At 35.4% G+C, this 23,690-nt stretch overlaps 2 non-coding genes and 2 pseudogenes across 2 annotated transcripts; 2 read left to right on the forward strand and 2 right to left on the reverse strand.

Annotated features, from left to right (window-relative positions):
- The first annotated feature begins 4,976 nt into the window (after window positions 1–4,976).
- LOC112009798 (L-type lectin-domain containing receptor kinase IX.1-like) lies at window positions 4,977–8,733 on the forward strand (annotated as a pseudogene).
- Window positions 8,734–8,949: 216 nt separating this feature from the next.
- On the reverse strand, window positions 8,950–9,021 carry TRNAG-UCC (transfer RNA glycine (anticodon UCC)). The gene has a single exon. It is a non-coding gene; the product is annotated as a tRNA-Gly (tRNA).
- A 7,143-nt stretch (window positions 9,022–16,164) lies between these two features.
- On the forward strand, window positions 16,165–20,649 carry LOC112005184 (L-type lectin-domain containing receptor kinase IX.1-like; annotated as a pseudogene).
- Window positions 20,650–20,832: 183 nt separating this feature from the next.
- Window positions 20,833–20,904, reverse strand: TRNAG-UCC (transfer RNA glycine (anticodon UCC)). Its single transcript has one exon. It is a non-coding gene; the product is annotated as a tRNA-Gly (tRNA).
- Window positions 20,905–23,690: the final 2,786 nt, after the last annotated feature.

The raw sequence follows: 23,690 nt of genomic DNA on the forward strand, positions 1-23,690 counted from the left end.
TCAGATAAGGCGCAAACCAGTGGTTGTGGTACCGGGTTTCTATGAAACTAGGAAAAAAGGTGAATCGAGGGGCTTCAGGCCGGAGGAAAAGAAAGCGGCGCCGTTGTCCAGGGAGGCTAGGGTTCCGGGTAGCCATGCAAACCAACGGGTGGGGAAAGAAACGGATGTGGCTGAAGCGCAATTTGTGGAAACTTTAAATGCTCTTGATGACATAAGGTTGAAACCGACAGAATTAAAGGGAGATATTGACGGAAATAAAGGAGATTTGATGGAGAAGCAAATTAGGGAGATTGATAAGGAATTAAATGATTTTGATATCTCAGGGATTAAAGTAAGGGAAGTGGCAGCCAATCACTCTGAGGCAGACGTGGGGACCTGTTTTAATGAAATAATTGTTGACTTAGCTGGTGAGACCGAATCAAGTCATGAGGCTGGTGGAGGTCACGTGGATCACTTAAATCCACAAAACTCAGGCACAAAAGAAAAACTTCAGCCCGATGCCAAGGATGCTTCAACTGGCCGTGCATGCAAGGGGGGCTCCCAAACAAGAACATGGACAAGGGTTGCAAGGGTGGCTCAAAGTGTTGAAGTATGCAATACAGGTGAGGTCGCTCTTTCCTCTAAACGGGGTATGATGGAGGTTGATAATGGTGAGATCACTAAGAAAAGAAAGTTGGTTGCTCAAACCAGTCAAAAAAATTTTACAATGGTGGAGGCTGCTGGGCAGCCCCGCCAAGGGCAATGAATCTCCTATGTTGGAACTGTCGGGGGCTTGGGAACCGACCGACAGAGCAAGAGCTTGGTGATTTGATCTGGGCACAAGATCCCTCAGTTGTGTTTTTAGCCGAAACATGGCTCGATAAAGCAAGGCTAGATGATATTCGAATTAAATTAAATTTTGGTGGTATGATTGAAGTTTGTCAAGAAACGAGAGGTGGGGGGATTGTCATATTTTGGAAGAAGGAGATTGATTTCTCTTTAGGTACTTTTTCTCCAAATCATATAGATGGTATTGTGAATAAAGGGAAGGAGGATGAGTGGAGGTTCACGGGTTTTTATGGAGAGTCTAAAACAGAAAATCACCATTTATCATGGTCCTGCCTACGAAGCTTAAAAAGGAGAAATTCTATTCCTTGGCTTTGTGCTGGGGATTTCAATGAGATAACAAGAAGTCATGAGAAAATCGGGGGCAGACAAAGACCTGCACGACAGATGGAAGATTTTAGAGATGTGTTGGATGAATGTGGATTTAGGGATCTTGGGTTTGTGGGTGGGAAATTTACTTGGTGTAATGGGCACCCTGATGGCTTCACAATATGGGAAAGGTTGGATAGAGCAGTAGCTACTATGGAGTGGTTAGAAAAATTTCCAGCAACCAAGGTGGTTCATTTAGAGTGTGGTTCGTCTGACCACAAGCCTATCCTCATTTGTCTAAATGGAATTCCTAAGATTAGGAATAAACCTTGGAGATTTGAGCACATGTGGCTAGAGGAAGAGGGGTGTAGGGATACAGTGGAGGCAGCTTGGCTTTTTGATGCTCCTGGTCAAGCCATGGCTCGAGTAGAAGGGAAGATTAGCCATTGCCAAGCAAAGCTAAAATGGTGGAGCCGAGTGGAGATTGGGAATATCACCCGGTTATTGAAGGAGAAAAAAGAATTATTACGAAAGGCGGATGAGGCGGCAATTGCGGGTAGGTCTATGGATCGGGTACTTAGGCTGAAAAAAGAAATAAATGATCTTTTATCAAAAGAAGAAAAAATGTGGAAACAGAGATCCCGGGCTTTGTGGCTACATGAGGGTGATAATAACACTCGCTATTTCCATAGTCGTGCTACTCACAGGTTCAGGAGAAACAGGATTGAGGCGTTGGAGAATTCTAGTGGAGAAAGGTGTGTGGATGAGAATGGTATAGCAAATATTCTGGTGGATTTTTATCAGAATCTTTTTTCTTCTTCCTCACCAAATCAGATTGAGGAAGCCCTATTAGCTACTCCTGTGGTGGTAACGGAGGAGATGAACCTTGAACTTGTGGCCCCTTTTGAGAGAGCCGAGGTGGATATGGCCTTAAAACAGATGGATCCTTTAAAAGCACCTGGACCAGACGGGATGCCTCCACTTTTTTTTCAACAATTTTGGTCGACAATTGGTGATGAAGTGGCAGAAGCGGTGCTCACTTGCCTCAACACAGCCTCTATACCATCATCTATAAACCGGACTTTTATCTCTCTCATTCCAAAGGTCAAATGTCCGGTAAGAGTTTCAGATTACCGCCCTATTGCTCTATGTAACATTCTCTATAAGCTTATTTCTAAGGTGCTTGCAAATAGACTCAAAAAAATTTTACCTTGTATTATTTCTGAATCTCAAAGTGCTTTTCAGTCTAGTAAAGCTATTACTGATAATATTCTAGTTGCCTTTGAGACTTTGCACCATATGAAGAATCAAAAATCCAAGAGGGGGGGTTTTATGGCTTTGAAGTTAGACATGAGTAAGGCGTACGATCGGGTGGAGTGGATTTATTTGGTGAAAATTTTGGAGAAGTTGGGTTTTTGTGAGAAGTGGGTGTCTCTTGTTTTGGAGTGTATTAGCACTGTGTCTTACTCAATATTGGTGAATGGAGAGCCGAGGGGAGATATTAGACCTTCAAGGGGTCTAAGGCAGGGAGACCCTTTGTCTCCATACCTTTTTTTGATTTGTTCAGAAGGATTGAATAGGATGCTTCAAAAGGCATCAGCTGATGATGGTATAAGGGGCTTTTCTTTATGTAGGAGGGGGCCAAAAATCTCACATTTATTTTTTGCAGATGATAGCTTATTGTTTTGCAGAGCCTCTTTGTCAGATTTACAGGTCATTCAAAATATTTTATCATTGTATGAGAAAGCTTCTGGGCAAAAGTTGAACCGGGAGAAGACAACCATTTTCTTCAGTAAAGCCGTAAAAGAAGACACCAAGACCCAAATCTCCAATTATTTAGCGGTACCTGAGATAAAAGAATATGAAAAGTATCTTGGCTTACCGGCTGTGGTGGGGAGGAAGAAGAAAGACAGTCTCAACTATATAAAAGAGAGAGTATGGAGCAAACTCCAAGGGTGGAAAGAGAAGCTCTTGTCCCAAGCAGGTAGAGAGATTTTGCTCAAAGCGGTAGTGCAAGCAATTCCCACTTTTGCGATGGGATGTTTCAAATTACCTGGGGGTCTTTGTGATGAAATTGAAGCTTTAATCCGAAAATTTTTTTGGGGACAAAAGGGGGAGCAAAGGAAAATTCACTGGAAAAAATGGGAGGTTTTATGTAAGCCTAAATCCGAAGGTGGGATGGGATTCAAAGACTTGAGAAAATTTAACGATGCAATGTTGGCAAAACAGGTTTGGAGACTACTAAAAGACCAAAACTCCCTCTTTTTTCGGGTGTTCAAAGCAAAATATTTTCCAAGGGGGTCGATCTTTGAAGCTAAAGTGGCAGGAGGGTCATTTGCTTGGCAGAGTATTCTCAAAGCTAGGAAGGTGATTTCGGGGGGTATGAGATGGAGGATAGGGGATGGAAAAAGCATAAATATCTACAACGACAACTGGCTACCTGGGATGGGCTCGGCCAAAGTAGTTTCTCCACTTGTGCCTACATTGGTTGGTACTCATGTTGCTGCTCTCATAAACCTGGACACAAGGACCTGGAATCAAAATATGATACGACAAAATTTTCTGAGTTTTGAGGCTGAACGCATACAAGCCATACCACTTTGTTGGACTGATCAGAAAGATTGTCTAATATGGCCGGCCTGTTGCAGTGGGGAATACTCAGTAAAAACGGGTTACAAGCTCCTGTGTGAAGAAGTTGACTCTAGTGCCGCGTCGAGCTCAGACGGTTCAGAGCAGTCTCTCTTTTGGAAACGTATTTGGAGATTGCGTGTTCCAAACAAAATAAAACTGTTCCTTTGGCGAGTATGTTCAAATGCTTTGCCAACAAAGGAAAATTTGAAAAGGAGGAAGATTCTTGATGATGCAAAATGCTGTGCTTGCCTCTCGGCCCAGGAGTCTACGTTTCACGCCATCTGGAGTTGCGAGATGTTACTTCAAATTTGGACCCCCTGTTTCGGCTGGGTCCGAACAGAGCATCCTCAAATTCAAGACATGCAGGAGCTTATTCATCTTGTTGGGCAGCGGAAGGAAAGTCTGGAGCTATTTGCAGTTGTGGCGTGGTATATTTGGAACCACAGAAATAGGTTGAGACTGAATGAGAAGGGCATGGCGATTGAAAGAATTTTCACAGCAGCCAAGGAGTACCTTTCGGACTTCCAGTTGAAACTTCCAAGGCCCGCAGTTAAACAATCCAAGGCGAGGATTAGGTGGAGGCCTCCGTTGGGTGAGTTATATAAGACAAACTATGATGGGGCGGTGTTCAGTGAGTCGGGCGAGGCTGGTATCGGAGTTGTAGTCCGGGATGTAAAAGGGGAGGTCATTGCAGCTCTTGCTGAAAAAATTTCCTATCCGGGGTCAGTGGTGCTGTTAGAAGCATTAGCTGCAAGAAGGGCTGTAAAATTTATTGTGGAGCTGGGCATCTTGTTGTCTGAATTTGAGGGGGACTCGGAGGTGGTGTACAAGGCATTGCGGACAAGGGATTGGAGCCAACCTTCCTTTGGTCAGATTATCAAAGACATTATGTCTATAGCGGGTTCGCTTAGAACCTTTTCTTTCTCTCATACTAGGCGGCAGGGTAACTGTGTTGCTCATGCTTTGGCTAAGAGAGCAATTGTTTCTTTTCCTTTAATTGTGTGGATGGAGCATGTTCCATCGGACATAGAACAACTTGTTATTTCAGATGCTGTAATTTCTTAATAATAGCTTTTGAAGTTGATTCTCAAAAAAAAAAAAAAGATTTCCTAGTTATTCATCTTTTCAGAAATTATGAACTACAGTCCCAACTATTTAATTTTCCCATAAGAAATTGTCCTTGGTTTATGCTGTGTTCCCTATCTACAACCATGCTTTCGCTTTTGTTCTTCATCTCTGCCTTTCTTATTCAACCTTCTTTGATCTCCATGATGGACCCTATCACCTTCTCTTTCCCCTCATTCAATTCCAAAAGCTGCAGCAATATGGGTTCAGTGACTGCAGGCGATGGATACTTGAGCATTACACCTGAGCTACAAAACGAGGTTGGCCGGGTTCCATATTCCCACCCCGTGCTTGCATGGCCAGCCAATATCTCAACCATTTTCACTGTTAGAATTTCTACCTTCCCGAATTCAACTGGTTCAGGAGATGGAATGGCGTTTATATTTGCACAAAATAATGATCCCTCGCCACCAAATAGCCAGGGCTTCTATCTTGGACTTCTTGATCGGTCAACCGAAGGTAAGTATATGGTAGAATAAAAAAACATATAGTTTACTATTTTAATGTTTGTGTTTGCATGAATTTGGAATAGAAAAATACATCAAACAAGCCTAGAATTGATAGAAAGACGCCTAAAATTGATAAAAAGAACATGACAACTAGGTAAATAGGTCATAAAAAAGGAAAATATTCTTACGCTTGTTATGTATTATACACTTACATATACAATATTCATTATTTCACATCCGTTGTTCATATTTTTTATATATTTTTATGCATGTTTACATGAAACATACAAAATAAGAGATGTGTACAAACGATATATACTAACAAATGTGCAATAATCAATGCAAATTGACATTCTCATACTAATTAGTTGCGAGATTTTTTTTAAGGATTTTTTAATTTTGGTACATTGTTTTTATTTCATTTAATGATAAAACTTAGTTGTATATATTAGGTCTTCCAATTAAATTCAAATTCATATTGCATTGAATTTAATCTCCTCTTTTTACAATTTTTTTTTTTTTTCTATGTGTAAAACTTGGCTGCATTGAAAATGAAACACAAATGGTAGTAGGGGACAAGTTTTAGCTCCAAAATCTACTACTATGGATGAAAAACAAAAACCAATTCTTGACTTCGTTATAGACCTGGAATTTAAGCATATACTAGCTCCCTAGAGACAACGAATTTGGAGGTTTATATCACAAGGAACTGAGCCAATTGATCAGTTTAATTTGTTAGGAAAATTCATTTGAAAACATATTTTAAAGTGTCAAATAAAATGGAAATGTAGGTGGTATTGTTCGGCAACTAGCTGTGGAGCTTGACACCTACAAGAACGAATTTGATCCAGACGAAAACCATATTGGCATTGACACAACAAGCATGACAAATCTAGTTGCAGCAAAGAGTCTTGACAACACTAACATTAAGTATTAACCTCAAAAGTGGACAAGATATCGAGGTCCAAATTGACTACGATGGTTGGAAAAATATGCTTCATATTTCACTGGGATATTCTGGGAATCCATTAGTGACTGTTCTCGAACAATCAATAATCATGTCTATCACAGTTCCAAACTCCGTTTTTGTGGGCTTTACGGCTTCAACAGGGCTCGTCTCAGAAAGCCATAAGGTCATTGATTGGGCATTCACATCAGTGCCATTGCCATTCCCACCAATAAAAGGTTTGAAAAAAAGGACAATATCAAGACCATAGTTATCATTGTAACAACGAATTTCATGGTTTTGTTGGTTATATTGATCAGTTGCATGTTTCTTCCATCTGTTTTAAGAAAACTAAGGATTAAAAATCAGAGAGATCTGGATATAGAAAGTCGATCTAGGAATGCAGCAAATGCCCCTAAGATGTTTACGTACAAGCAGCTTTCAAAAGCTACTCGCAACTTCAGCAAGGAAAACTTGTTGGGTAAGGGTGGATTCGGAAGTGTTTACAAAGGTATTATCTCGGTTCCTCCGAAAGTCATAGCTGTGAAGAAGATTTCAGCAACCTCAAAACAAAGCTTGTTCTACTTCTATTGCATTGTTTCTTGATTTTATGCTTTAATTTGTAAGTATTAGGATCCTCTCCTTTTGAAATAGATCAATTTCAGTCCATATTAAATATTATAAATTTAAAGATATATCTAGTATCACATAATTGAAATACATTATTGGATTTATAAAATAAAATATTAACTGTAAAATAGACAATCTCCAGAGGATTCTAACAAAATGCTACACCTTGAGTGGATCACATGTAATTTGAAACAATATTTAACTTGTAATATAGTTCCTATAATTTTTTGCAAATGATTCCTAATTTTTTTTTTTTTTTGTGCTTACATTTCTTTTTAAGAACTCTCTAAAACTATAGGCGAAAGAGAGTACATGGCAGAAATATGCACTATAGGACGCATGAGGCACACAAATATTGTGCAACTCCAAGGTTGGTGCCATCAGTGCCGGCTCAATGGTATAAGCCATTGATGCGGTCGCCTAAGGCCCAAAGTGAAAAAAAAAAAAAAAAAAAAATGCCCCCTAAATTTTAACCAATGGTATTAATTAAGCTGAAATATTAACAAATAAATAAAATAATATTTTCTCATCTAATGAAAAACAAATAAAAAATAGAAGAAATGCTATGTCCACAATATTTTTCACAACATTTTTACAAAAAATCCTAAATAGAAAATTGTTAAGGGTTGTTATTGACAACAAAAAAATAATTTTAGTGGTAGGTTCAAATAGAAAACAAAAGTAACTTAACACCTAAGATCTGTTATGAAAAACATTGTGAATGTAGCACTTCTAAAAAAAAAAAAACAATCCACACAAAATTCACAACATTTTCATAATAGTCGAGTTAGCAAACTTTTACTAGTTTTTAACTAAATTCACCATTAACATAATTCTTTTACTTACTACCATCAATCTGCTACATCAAATATAAAAAGTTTTGTCAAATTTTTGTGTTTTAAACTATAAAAAAAAAAAAAAAAAAAAAAAAAATCTACGAAATTTATGTTAATTAATAGTAATTTTCCATATGAAACAAGATAATTAATTTTTGCCTTAGACCCCCAAATGCATCAAGCCGCCCCTAGGTGCCATGAGGGAGAGAATCTGCTCCTAGTGTATGAATTTATGCCAAATGGTAGCCTAGACCATTTCAAAGGAAAGGAGTTTCTTGACTGGAGAACTAGGTACAAAATATTAACAGGGTTGGCCTTGGCATTACTGTACCTGCACGAAGAACGTGGTAACCCTGTGGTTCATCAAGACATTAAGCCTAACAATGTAATGTTAGATTCTGATTTTGATGCTCATCTTGGTGATTTTGGTCTTGCAAGAATGCTCCAAAATGATGCCTCAGTTACAACAACGCTAACTGGGACTCCAGGATATTTAGCACCAGAAATAGGTTTCATAGGAAAGGCTACACCAGAATCTGATGTGTATAGCTTTGGCATGGTAGTAATTGAAGTTGTGTGTGGGAAAAGAGCAAAGGGTATCATGGATAAACATAGCCTATTAGACCATGTATGGAATTTATATGGGGAAAATGTATTGCTCGAGTGTGTGGACCAAAAGCTTGAAGGCAAATTTGATGAGGAGCAAGTGAAGAGGACATTGATTGTTGGGCTTGCATGTTTGCACCCAGATTCAATGTTCAGGCCCAAGATGAGAAAAGTGGTGAATATTCTTATGAACCCAAACGAGCCCATAATGAACTTACCAGGAAATCGACCTAGTGGAGTATACTTATTGGTCTCTTCTAATTGTTCTACTTCTACTTCGACAACCACTAATTTTGGCTCTAACAGTGGCTCTGCATTGCTTCAATCATCTATGGCATCGGTAGATGAGATTGAGGTCCAATATGACTTGCTGTGACATAGACATAATGAGGTCCAATAATGGCTCTTTTAAAATTTACACATAATATTTTTGTTTCCGCATGATCGATTCTCCAGTTAAAGTATAGATCTGTACTTAATGTAAAATCTATGACTCTGTAATGCAAAGGTTCTTTAAGACGTCAAAAGGATACAAACGCATTTTAGTGTCTCAAAGCCAAAAAGAAATACATTTGAAAACAAAATCCAAGCATGCGTTTGCCGGGAGTCGAACCCGGGTCTATTGCTTGGAAGGCAATTATCCTAACCGTTGGACTACAAACGCTGCTGTTATGCTAGAGCATAATTGTTCTTATATAACTGAATTTACAGGAATTTATGAAAAACCGCATTTAAAGTGTTATTATAATATCATCTACTCTGTAAACAAGACCCAAATAAAACCATGTGAGCTCCAAATGGCCGAACCCAAACTGCAATTTTCTCCATTAGGATTCAATCCAAGCCTTTTGTGAAATCAGTAATGCAAGGAAAAGATCTTTTTCTAACTAGTTCAAATGAAATTTTGTTCCCCTCGCAAGAATAAAGGAAAACCCATAATAATAATAATAATAATAATAATTTTTTTTTTTTTGCATATATCACAAAATAACAAAAATATCCCCAAAGAAGTAGCATAATTGATTTATGAAAACTTGGCGAATCCCAATCTAGCCAACTAAGATCATGAGAGTGATTCTCACAGCGACTAAAAATAGTTGGAGTTGGAAAATTTTCATTTTTTAAATTCATGGCTAGATCACATTGTTAAGATTTCAAATCCCTTCTCACTTGTAAAAAATTATCTTATGAGATGGTCTTCTAAGATATATTTCTCACAAAATATGTTGCGAAAGAAATGTCTCATATGACCATCTTGCATACAACCACTTAAAATGGATAGCTACAACTCATAAAAACCAAGAGTATGAATGACTTATCATTTGGATATTCAACATGATGAACTCATTAGCACCATGTGAATATTGCAAATTTGACTGTCAATCACGAAAAATAGGAAGAAGGAGTTGAGGAACTGAGATAGAACTTATCCACTAGAAAAATATATCATCAAAAAAGAAAAAAAAAAAAATCCATGGTGACAGAGAAGGTTAGGGACCCTGGGGATTCCCATATAGTGATGCTGAGTGTTATAACGCGCACCAGGGTGAGAATGGGTCCAAAATGTTGGTTTTGACGTAGTAAATGTTGACCTAGAACTTCAAGCAACAACCATTTCCATATATACATGGCAAGTAATGTTACCACTTTAATGTCCTAAAAATATCCAACAAAATAATGAGCCTCATAATTTAGATTTTGGACTCTCTCTTTTGAATTCAGCTTAAAAGTGAAAATGGTAGGCATCGATCTTACTTGGGTAGGTGTGAGTTTTGAAATTGACTCTAAAAAACAAACCTAAAGTCCAATAAGGCCAACCATGAACCATCTAAAAATTGACACTTGGTCACCACAAGGACCCCAACAACCTGGAAAATTGTTGTTTATTCTCTACTTTCATTATTATAACAAGTCTTCACTTAACAAAATTTTTAAATTTTCTTTTGAACCACATGCACTGTTTCTACTCATGTTGAAAGATTCTTGTAATGTTCCCTTCGTATGTTGTGAATACTAGCAGCAAAAATAATCTAACCACTGACAGATAGAAGGTGTTACCTAAGTTAGAATGCAATCAAATGAAACTCAAATAATGGAAAATTTAGATCCAAAGTCGTATTGGTGATATGTGAATTGACATGGCTGGAATATTTTATAGATATCTTGAAGAACCCACAATTTTTTTTTTTTTTCATTTTCTAATATTGTATGATTAGTAAATGACCATAAAAATATTGTGATAATTACAGAACTGCCACATTTTCTTGTTCAAATCTTGTTTCTATTCCATCAAGTCTTTGTTTTTAAACCGGTGAAGAGTCATACCGCTCAACTAGCACTTTTTGATATTTTCAACATACGTAATTAGAATTGAAATCTTCTCTCTTCAACTATCAAATTATCAAAAATAATAATAACAATAATGTAAATAATACCATTATCATATTCTATGACTTTTTTAGTTATAGGGAGTACTTAATAAGCATGTGTAACTGTGTATGGATCCAAATTACAAGAAATGAAAACTTTTTTTTTCTTTTGAGAGAGAGGAGAATTTCAATCTATGGCATCTGCTCTTGATGATAGCTCTTTATCATCAGATCAATACACGAATCGGTTTTTGATATAAGCAGTGATTAAATCCTAGATCTCTTATTCAACCATTAAGGGCTTTATCAATTGAGTTAAATGAAACTATTAGAACCTAATTGATGGAAAACATAGAAAGTATTGAGTCACCAAGAAAGTGAAATAAAATAATTCCAGTCAAATATGGTAATGAACTCCAGATCCTTGTGCTGCCGCTACGGCCGGTCACCCATCATAAACATACACAATTAAAGTTATTAAACACATATCAATAATCTAATTCCTTTACTGTGTAAGTAACAACGTCACTTTCGCTAATTGAAAATGTTGGATTTGTCCGCACACGCAGAAAGATGATTTTACTCATAAAAATATTTCAAGATCAAGATGCATTAGAGACTTAATTTTTTGTAAACAATAGTATTTATTAAAGGCACCATTGATTTTTGTGTAAAATGTTTATTAATGTTTTTTTATTTCTAAGAAGCACGTAGATTCCGAAACTTTCAACGTGCCTATGTCCAACAAGTGTTTGTATTTAACACGTTGAGTAACCCATACACATTTTTTTTTTTGCTGAATAATAACTCATATACATATGTGATTATTCCTTTCACCTTATATTGTTATGTTAATCCTCTGTTCTATTTTGAGAAATTTAAAATTGAAATCCTTTTTTAATAGTCTTTTTTTGTTTTTTAAAACAAATAAATTTTTTAACATACCCTTCAATTTATTTAAAAAACCAAAATACCCCATTTTCACTAAAGTTTAAATTAAGGAGGGTAGTGTTGAAAACCTGTTCTATACACACACACGCACATATATATATATATATATATAACAATGATTAATTGATGTTCTATTAAAAAGTTTGATTTTTTTTATTATTAAACATGCCTAACAAAATGAGATGGAAGGAATATATATTTGAAGGAAAAAAAATTATAAAAAATTCCTTTATGTGTCTTGAACTTATACTAAACGCAGTTAAAAATACAGCCTAGCTATTTGCCAGCCACTCATTCATATTCAAATCTCTTCCCCTAACTTCTCACCCCGTCTCCTCCCCCTCTTGCTCCTTATTTGTCACCACATAAACACCTTTGCCACAAAATACCTGGCCTCCTTTAATCCCAAATTAGTAAAGTGCTCTCTTCCTTAATCTTGTTCTTTGTTGTTCTATGGGTCATATTTTATGTGTTGGCATATTCAAAATCAAAACACACTTTATATGTAATTGAGTAATAGTTTTTAGTGTGTTCAAGAAGTAAAACAAGTGATTAACAAGTGGTATTATTGAAAACACAAGAATACTCAAGAAACTGCTCAAGAAAAGTTAAAACTATAGATCTCAACACCTTCTCAATACCTGTCGATCTATCGAGATTTAATGGATCTCAATACCTTCTCGACACCTCTCGATCTATCAAACCTTAGGTAAATTAAATTCCAAGTTTAGTTTTCTGCCCATGATGGCAAGGCTTTCTAGGGATTCGTTTATTAGGGTTCCAAAACACTTAAAAGACAAATTTAACAACCGTCATCAAAGAGACAAAGAGACATATACATGATAGGAGTTGTTGGCACATTTGTGCGCCTAGAGTTTTGTGCCAAGCTACATCTAGTTCATCCAAGCGTAGATTGAAGAACTCTACAAAGCTACAACAATAAATAAAAAGATTGTTGTGGAATTAGTATAGATAGGGAGATTCGTGAAAAAGAGAAGTTTTCTATAAGATCAAGTCCAATTGTGTATTGGAGTTGAGACTAGTATAGCTCAATAAATTCTACAGTAGGTAGGTACTTCGAAATAGGCCTGTAGGGTAGGATTCCTTGTACGTGTAACTGTTTCTTTCTTGCTTAGTAGATTCTTCAAGAGTGGTAACTTAAAATTTACCCAGTGGGGTTTTGCTTGTGAGGGTTTATCCTATCGTAATCAAATCGTCATATAACTTAATTTCTGCTGCACTCTATTAGGTTTGATGATTTGATTGTGTCTTAATATGATTTGCATGTAATTTGGCTAATTAATCAACTTGGGTGATTGGATTAATTAATTGAGATCAATCTATAACCCAATAGTTGTCTTCTTTGTTTTATCTTCCACCTTCTTGGCTATTGCACTACGCTTCATTAGGGACGGAGCCATGTATTGGTCTTGGGGGGTTGAGGTCCTCCCAAATTTTTAAAAAATTTGACTATATATGCAAAAAGTTTTACAATTTTATCCCCAAAATATATACACTTGCCCCCCTCCCAAAAAAATTACAAACTGACCCATGGAACCAAAAATGAAAACATTTGGAATTTCCGAATTTCCCAGAGAAACCTTTAGACAACAACAAAATATATGAACAAAACAAATCACAAATCCAGATAACAAGTTTCTCAAAAAAGAAAAAATCCATATTTAAAAATTTGATTTTTTGTTCCCTCATTTCTTCAATTCTTCTCTCTGAATCTCTTGCAATCTCGTATCTAATTGTTAGCAACAAATATTCAAACTCATAAATAAAATCTGAACTTTAAAGAGAGAGTCAAAATTTGAGTTTGAGAGAGACAGAACCAGGTCTAGTTGAGAAAAACAAAAAAAAGAAAAAAAAGTGGGAAGAGAAAGAGAGAATTAGTTATGGTTGAGAATGAAAGAGAGAGAAGGTAGAGTAAGATGAAAGTCGCCATAAAGAGATAGTTTCGTTTGGGACCGTTGGATTCATACACAATGAGCTGTTGGATTATAATAATTACTATTATTAATGTTAGATAATATTTTTTCACGTCATTTCTTCTCAATTTACAAGTACAATAAAGATAGTAATTAAGAGTTTTTGTCATGTTACAAGTAAAAGTTGCTAAAGAAATTTGTCATTAGGTTTTGACATATATTATTAAAAAAAATATTACTGCAAGTTGGTGCAAATTTATGGAAAAATAAACACTTGTATTAATAAGACATTTACGCTGTTATATTATTTCATTTGTTCGTATAACTAGCTATTTTGAAATTCTGTGTGTGTGTGGAGTGCGTAATTCGGAATTGTATTTGCAAATATGAGATATTAATGTTAATGAACATGAGTTTATATTAAGCTTGCCCCCTAAGGTTCAAACCGTAGTTCCATCCCTGACTTTTGTTATACCTCCTTCAATCCTTACCACTATACCACCCCATCTGCGATATCATAACCATCATTTTTTAGAATCTCTGTGATGCACCAAACCAATTTAACCAAAACAATGTACTGAAATAAGGCTCATAATATGATAATACTATCAATATTTAAGCGAGATTTGGAGAAATAATCTCTTTTTTGAAAATGCATCACCTACTCACGTCTTGATTTAGAGCTTTTAAAGCGAAAAGGCAGACTTATTCTTTTCTTACCATACGATTGAGTTAGCAATTCTAACAGCCAAAAGTGTTTTTCTACGTGGGAAAAAAAGCGTTTTAAATGGGCACGCTTACTATACCTTATTTTAAGATTGAATTGGATTTTCTAAATCTTAGTTTATCATTATGAAAATTGCAAAGAAAACTGATAAAGGTGATGAAACCTCATGTAACGGTTACACACGAGGTTTATAAGCGCATGGATTAATGTGTGTTAAATAAATTGTAGGAGATAGAAAAATATTGTAGTGAGCAGAAGCATAAAGAAGGATACAAGAGAATCACATGGTTTGGTCTTGATGACCCACGTCCACCAAAGAAACCCTCAAGAATTACATTACATCTTTGATATATGAATGAAGTTCAAATCATGTGTTACAATAAAACTAATATGGGTATTTATATGAGGCTAAATTGTAGACTAATTAACCATGCATTAATTACATTCAATTGACAGCTTGTAGTTCAAGTTCAATACTTTGCTTGCATGCTAAATAGGATTGAGCTTGGGCCTTGACTATTGGGTTAGAATATCTCTAGCATCCCCCTCAAACTCAAAGCATAAACTCAAGGAGGAAACTTGATAGAGCCTTGAGTTTGGAATAAACTTGTAAGGATTAGGAACGGTTTGGATAAGCGATTTAGAGAATGACTTAGTTTAACGTGTTAGGTAGTGTGCAAGTGACATGTGGCATGATGATGATGATGTCATGTTGTATTAAGAGTCTCCAGAGGAGAGTTTCACATATATACATTTAGATTAGGTTAAAATATAATTTCTATCTTAATTTAAAATTTTAAAAAAATAAAAATAAAAAGGACCTATTGGAGAGTGTGAATATTTGTTTTGGGCTTAATTTCAAACAATGTCTTTTGTCGTGGAATTATTGGCAAGGTGGGTTCTTCTAGTCCAAAAGAGAAGTTGAGTTTGATGGTTGTGACAGATGAAAATTTGGCACAAGAGAAATGAAAATGAAAATTTATTTTATTTTTGGGTGCCAAGATGTATATCTCTGATATTATGTTAAATAAAATGTAGGAGATCAAAAAATATTATAGTGAACAGAAGCATAAAAAGAACATAAGAGAATTACATGATTCAGTTTTGACGACCTACATTTACGAAGGAAACCTTTAACCCCTTAAGGACTACATCTTAGATATATGAGTAAGGACAAATTATGTAATACAATGAACCTAATATGGATATTTGTAGAAAACTAAACCCTAGACTAACCATACCTAAAATACAGTTAATTGATTTGTAGTACAAGTACAATAGTTTGCTTCACACCAAATATGATTGGGATATTGGGCCTTGATTATTGGCCTTAAATATTTCTAAAAATACAAAAGACTTGTATTTATCCATTACATAAAATAATTTCTACTAATTTTAAGAGCATGATATCTTAGAGAAAGAAAGGAAATATTACTAACAACATAACATTCAACAAAACTTAATGCACAAATTATATAAATTATCTTGCAGTGGATCATTACAAAACAAAACTTTATGAAGCCGAAATGAGTAGAGATCGATATTGAGAACAACTTTATGGTGATATTGAGTATATATCTAGTTTAGGCAAGCATATTATATTCTTCTTTTCATTTAGCATATATGTGTTGTGCATGTTATATATATAAGGACAACAATTAATAGCATTTCTTGCTCATAAGCTAACAACTATTGGATACTCCAAAAGCATACAAAAGATGGAATTCAGATTTCCTAGTTATTCATCTTTTCAGAAATTATGAACCACATTCCCAACTATTTAATATGCCCATAAGAAATTGTCCTTGGTTTATGCTGTGTCCCTTATCTACAACTATGCTTTCGCTTTTGTTCTTCTCTACCTTTCTTATTCAACCTTCTTTGAGCTCCATGATGGACCCTATCACCTTCTCTTTCCCCTCATTCAATTCCAAAAGCTGCAGCAATGGATCGCTTATTTGCATGGGTTCAGTGACTGCAGGCGATGGATACTTGAGCATTACACCTGAGCTACAAAACCAGGTTGGCCGGGTTCTATATTCCCACCCCGTTCTTGCATGGCCAGCCAATATCTCAACCATTTTCACTGTTAGAATTTCTACCTTCCCGAATTCAACTGGTTCAGGAGATGGAATGGTGTTTATATTTGCACAAAATAATGATCCCTAGCCACCAAATAGCCAGGGCTTCTATCTTGGACTCCTTGATCGGTCAACCGAAGGTAAGTATATGGTAGAATAAAAAAACATATAGTTTACTATTTTAATGTATGTGTTTGCATTAATTTGGAATAGAAAAATACATCAAACAAGCCTAGAATTGATAGAAAGACGCCTAAAATTGATAAAAAGAACATGACAACTAGGTCATAAAAAAGGAAAATATTATTACGCTTGTTATGTATTATATACATACATATGCAATATTCATAATTTCACATCTGTTATTCATATTTTTTTATATATTTTTAAGCATGTTTACATGTAACATACAAAATAAAGGATGTGTACAAACAATACATACTCACAAATGTGCAATAATCAATGCCAATTGACATTCTCGTACTAATTAGTTGCGAGATTTTTTTTAAGGATTTTTTAATTTTGGTACATTTTTTTTATTTCATTTAATGATAAAACTTAGTTGTATAAATTAGGTCTTCCAATTAAATTCAAATTCATATTGCATTGCATTTAACTCCTTTTTTTACAATGTTTTTTTTATGTGTAAAACTTGGCTGCATTGAAAATGAAACACAAATAGTAGTAGGGGAAAAGTTTTAGCTCCAAAATCTACTACTATTGATGAAAACAAAAATCAATTCTTGACTTCATTATAGACCTGGAATTTAAGCATATACTAGCTCCCTGACAACGAATTTGGAGGTTTATATCACAAGGAACTGAGAGTGAGAATTGATCAGTTTAATTTGTTAGGAAAAATCATTTGAAAACATATTTTATAGTGTCAAATAAAATGGAAATGTAGGTGGTGTTGTTCGGCAACTAGCTGTGGAGCTTGACACCTACAAGAATGAATTTGATCCAGACGAAAACCATATTGGCATTGACACAACAAGCATGACAAATCCAGTTGCAGCAAAGAGTCTTGACAAGACTAACATTAACCTCAAAAGTGGACAAGATATCAAGGTCCAAATTGACTACGATGGTTGGAAAAATATGCTTTATATTTCACTAGGATATTCTGGGAATCCATTAGGGGTTGTTTGGTTGCAAATTTTTCATCACTCAATTTTCGTCACTCATCACTCATTACTCATTACTCATCACTCATCACTTAAAATACCTTACCCGTTTGGCACCATCACTTACTTGTCATCACTCAATATTTTTCACACTGTTTGTGGGCCCCATACCTGTCACTCGGTGCAGCTTTTTTTTTTTCCCAATACCCAAACTCACCGAACCCAGTGATTTTTTTTTTTCTTTTTTAAAAAGAAGCATGAACTGAAGACCGAACTAGTGAAAGAAGAAGGAAAAAAGAAGAAGAAGCAAGAATTGAAGATCGAACCTAGTGAAAGAAGAAGGAAGAACTGAAGATTGAACCCAACGAAAGAAGAAGAAAAAAAAAAGAAAAAAAAAAAGGAAGAACTGAAGACCGAACCTAGGAGAAGAAAGGAAAAAAAAAAGGGGTCAAAAGGTGCGGCTGTGGGTCCCTCCATGTGTGTTTAATTACAAAAATGCTATTGAGTTATGAGTTATGGAAACTGAAAACAGCTAAAATGTGTTTTCAGTTTCCATAACTCATAACTCAAAAATCAGAGAATTGAGTGATGGAAACAGAGTTATGGAAACAGAGTTATGGTGGTGCCAAACGGACTTCTAATTATAGGTCCCACCATTTTTGAGTTATGAGTTATGGAAACAAAGATATGAGTTATGGAAATTGATGAACCAAACAGCCTCTTAGTGATTGTTCTCGAACAATCAATAATCATGTCTAACACAGTTCCAAACTCCGTTTTTGTGGGCTTTACGGCTTCAACGAGGCTCGTCTCAGAAAGCCATAAGGTCATTGATTGGGCATTCACATCAGTGCCATTGCCATTCCTTCCCACCAATAAAGGGTTTGAAAAAAAGGACAATATCAAGACCATAGTGATCATTGTAACAACGAATTTCATGGTTTTGTTGGTTATATTGATCAGTTGCATGTTTCTTCCATCTGTTTTAAGAAAACTAAGGAATAAAAATCAGAGAGATCTGGATATAGAAAGTCGATCTAGGAATGCAACAAATGCCCCTAAGATGTTTACGTACAAGCAGCTTTCAAAAGCTGCTCGCAACTTCAGCAAGGAAAACTTGTTAGTTAAGGGTGGATTCGGAATTGTTTACAAAGGTATTATCTTGGTTCCTCCAAAAGTCATAGCTGTGAAGAAGATTTCAGCAACCTCAAAACAAGGTTTGTTCTACTTCTATTGCATTGTTTCTTGATTATATGCTTTTGTTAAGTATTAGGACCCTCTCCCTTTGAAATAGATCAATTTCAGTCCATATTAAATATTATAAATCTAAAGATATATCTAGTGTGCACATCCAGAACGGACTTAAAAGGCTAGCTCACTGTTGGGCTCACAATATATTTATAATGTGGGGTTTGGATTTCCTACTTTATGTGTTTCTAGTCTAGAGACCCAACGATATCTCTCAAACTTCTGTATTGTTTCCCTCTCACTCCTGTGACTCTTATTGCCCTCAACTCTTAACTTTCTTCAAAGCGCCCCCATCCAACCCTTTTCCCTTCCTCAGCTTCTCATATTTATAGCCCAAAATTAGTAGAGGGATTATGATGGCCTTCAAAGTTAGTGCAATAGGAGGTCTAATATTGTTAATCGTAAGTGGGTGTTTAGGTGGGAGTGGGGCGTGGTGAAAGTAGCATTGGAACTGGTTTCCCACTTCAAGAGAGATGTTCGGCAGCATAGTGTCGAATAACCAGGGTGTAATGTCTCTGAGCAATCATGTTTCCGCCCGAGATTTACTTTATCGAGTAATTCCTAGACGATGATCGACAATGTATATGTATTATAGTGACCCGCTCGACAGGTTTTGGGCCAAGCATAATGTCATGAGGCTTGGTTTCAGACAAGTAAATCGGGACCCATGGGCCACATTGTAAAGCGGGAATTCAAAGTGCAAGGCCCAAACGGCCCCGAGGGAATCTCGTGCCATACATCTAGTATCACATAATTTAAATACATTATTGGATTTATAAAATAAAATATTAACCATAAAATAGACAATCTCCAAAGGATTCTAACAAAATGCTACACCTTGAGTGGATCACATGTAATTTGAAACAATATTTAACTTGTAATATAGTTCCTATAATTTTTTGCAAATGAATTCCTAAATTTTTTTTTTGTGCTTACATTTTTTTTTTTAAACTCTCTAAAACTATAGGTGAAAGAGAGTTCATGGCAAAAATATGCACTATAGGACGCATGAGGCACAAAAATATTGTGCAACTCCAAAGTTGGTGCCATGAGGGAGAGAATCTGCTCCTAGTGTATGAATTTATGCCAAATGGTAGCCTAGACCGTTTCATAGGAAAGGAGCTTCTTGACTGGAGAACTAGGTACAAAATATTAACTGGGTTGGCCTCGGCATTACTGTACCTGGACGAAGAATGTGGTAACCCTGTGGTTCATCGAGACATTAAGCCTAACAATGTAATGTTAGATTCTGATTTTGATGCTCATCTTGGTGATTTTGGTCTCGCAAGAATGCTCCAAAATGATGCCTCAGTTACAACAACGCTAGCTGGGACTCCAAGATATTTAGCACCAGAAATAGGCTTCATAGGAAAGGCTACCCCAGAATCTGGCGTGTATAGCTTTGGCATGGTAGTAATTGAAGTTGTGTGTGGGAAAAGAGCAAAGGGTATCATGGATGAACATAGCCTACTAGACCATGTATGGAATTTATATGGGGAAAATGTATTGTTCGAGTGTGGACCAAAAGCGTGAAGGCAAATTTGATGAGGAGCAAGTGAAAAGGACATTGATTGTTGGGCTTGCATGTTTGCACCCAGATTCAATGTTCAGGCCCAAGATAAGTAAAGTGGTGAATATTCTTATGAATCCAAATGAGCCCATAATGAACTTACCAGGAAATCGACCTAGTAGAGTATACTTATTGGTCTCTTCTAATTGTTCTACTTCTACTTCCACAACCACTAATTTTGGCTCTAACAGTGGCTCTGCATTGCTTCAATCATCTATGGCATCGGTAGATGAGATTGAGGTCCAATATGACTTGCTGTGTCATAGACATAATGAGGTCCAATAATGGCTCTTTTACAATTTACACATAATATTTTTGCTTCCGCATGATCGATTCTCCAATGAAAGTATAGATCTGTACTTAATGTAAAATCTATGACTCTGTAATGCAAAGGTTCTTTAAGATGTACAAACGCATTTTAGTGTCTCAACGCCAAAAAGAAATACATTTGAAAACAAAATCAAAGCATGCGTTTGCCGGGAGTCAAACCCGGGTCTATTGCTTGGAAGGCAATTATCCTAACCGTTGGACTACAAACGCTGCTGTTATGTTAGAACATAATTGTTCTAATATAAACTGAATTTACAGGAATTTAAGAAAACCCGGATTTAAGGTGTTATTATCTACTCTGTAAACAAGACCAAAATAAAACCATGTGAGCTCCAAATGGCCGAACCCAAACTGCAATTTTCTCCATTAGGATTCAATCCAAGCCTTTTGTGAATCAGTAATGCAAGGAAAAGATCTTTTTCTAACTAGTTCAAATGAAATTTTGTTCCCCTCGCAAGAATAAAGGAAAACCCATAATAATAATAATAATAATAATAATAATAATTTTTTTTTTTTGGGCATATATCACAAAATAACAAAAATATCCCCAAAGAAGTAGCATAATTGATTTATGAAAACTTGGTGAATCCCAATCTAGCCAACTAAGATCATGAGAGTGATTCCCACAACGACTAAAAATAGTTGGAGTTGGAAAATTTTCATTTTTTAAGTTCGTGACTAGATCACATTGTTAAAATTTCAAATCCCTTCTCACTTGTAAAAAATTATCTTATGAGATGGTCTTCTAAGATATTTTTCTCACAAAATATGTTGCGAAAGAAATGTCTCATATGACCATCTTGCATATAACCACTTAAAATGGATAGCTACTACTCATAAAAGCCAAGAGTATGAATGACTTATCATTTGGATATTCAACATGATGAACTCATTAGCACCATGTGAATATTGCAAATTTGACTGTCAATCACGAAAAATAGGAAGAAGGAGTTGAGGAACTGAGATAGAACTTATCCACTAGAAAAATATATCATCAAAAAAGAAAAGAAAAGAAAAAATCCATGGTGACAGAGAAGGCTAGGGACCTTAGGGATTCCCATACGGTGATGCTGAGTGTTATCACGCGCACCAAGGTGAGAATGGGTCCAAAGAGTTGGTTTTGACGTAGTAAATGTTGACCTAGAACTTCAAGCAACAACTATTTTCATAGATACATGGCAAGTAATGTTACCACTTTAATGTCCTAATAATATCCAACAAAATAATGAGCCTCATAATTTAGATTTTGGACTCTCTCTTTTGAATTCAGCTTAAAAGTGAAAATGGTAGGCATCGATCTTACTTGGGTAGGTGTGAGTTTTGAAATTGACTCTAAAAAACAAACCTAAAGGCCAATAAGGCCAACCATGAACCATTTAAAAATTGACACTTGGTCACCACAAGGACCCTAACAACCTGGAAAATTGTTGTTTATTCTCTACTTTCATTATTATAACAAGTCTTCACTTAACACAATTTTTAAATCGTCTTTTGAACCACATGCCCTGTTTCTACTCATGTTGAAAGATTCTTGTAATGTTCCCTTCGTATGTTATGAATACTAGCAGCAAAAATAATCTAACCACTGACAGATAGAAGGTGTTACCTAAGTTAGAATGCAATCAAATGAAACTCAAATAATGGAAAATTTAGATCCAAAGTCGTATTGGTGATATGTGAATTGACATGGCTGGAATATTTTATAGATATCTTGAAGAACCCACAATTTTTTTTTTTTTTCATTTTCTAATATTGTATGATTAGTAAATGACCATAAAAATATTGTGATAATTACAGAACTGCCACATTTTCTTGTTCAAATCTTGTTTCTATTCCATCAAGTCTTTGTTTTTAAACCGGTGAAGAGTCATACCGCTCAACTAGCACTTTTTGATATTTTCAACATACGTAATTAGAATTGAAATCTTCTCTCTTCAACTATCAAATTATCAAAAATAATAATAACAATAATGTAAATAATACCATTATCATATTCTATGACTTTTTTAGTTATAGGGAGTACTTAATAAGCATGTGTAACTGTGTATGGATCCAAATTACAAGAAATGAAAACTTTTTTTTTCTTTTGAGAGAGAGGAGAATTTCAATCTATGGCTCTGCTCTTGATGATAGCTCTTTATCATCAGATCAATACACGAATCGGTTTTTGATATAAGCAGTGATTAAATCCTAGATCTCTTATTCACCATAAGGCTTTATCAATTGAGTTAAATGAAACTATTAGAACCTAATTGATGGAAAACATAGAAAGTATTGAGTCACTAAGAAAGTGAAATAAAATAATTCCAGTCAAATATGGTAATGAACTCCAGATCCTTGTGCTGCCGCTACGGCCGGTCACCCATCATAAACATACACAATTAAAGTTATTAAACACATATCAATAATCTAATTCCTTTACTGTGTAAGTAACAACGTCACTTTCGCTAATTGAAAATGTTGGATTTGTCCGCACACGCAGAAAGATGATTTTACTCATAAAAATATTTCAAGATCAAGATGCATTAGAGACTTAATTTTTTGTAAACAATAGTATTTATTAAAGGCACCATTGATTTTTGTGTAAAATGTTTATTAATGTTTTTTTATTTCTAAGAAGCACGTAGATTCCGAAACTTTCAACGTGTCTATGTCCAACAAGTGTTTGTATTTAACACGTTGAGTAACCCATACACATTTTTTTTTTGCTGAATAATAACTCATATACATATGTGATTATTCCTTTCACCTTATATTGTTATGTTAATCCTCTATTCTATTTTGAGAAATTTAAAATTGAAATCCTTTTTTAATAGTCTTTTTTTGTTTTTTAAAACAAATAAATTTCTTAACATACCCTTCAATTTATTTAAAAAACCAAAATACCCCATTTTCACTAAAGTTTAAATTAAGGAGGGTAGTGTTGAAAACCTGTTCTATACACACACACACACACACATATATATATATAACAATGCATTAATTGATGTTCTATT

Source organism: Quercus suber, unplaced genomic scaffold (genome assembly GCF_002906115.3).
Source record: "Quercus suber isolate HL8 unplaced genomic scaffold, Cork oak 2.0 scaffold_343, whole genome shotgun sequence".
Lineage (NCBI taxonomy): Eukaryota > Viridiplantae > Streptophyta > Magnoliopsida > Fagales > Fagaceae > Quercus > Quercus suber.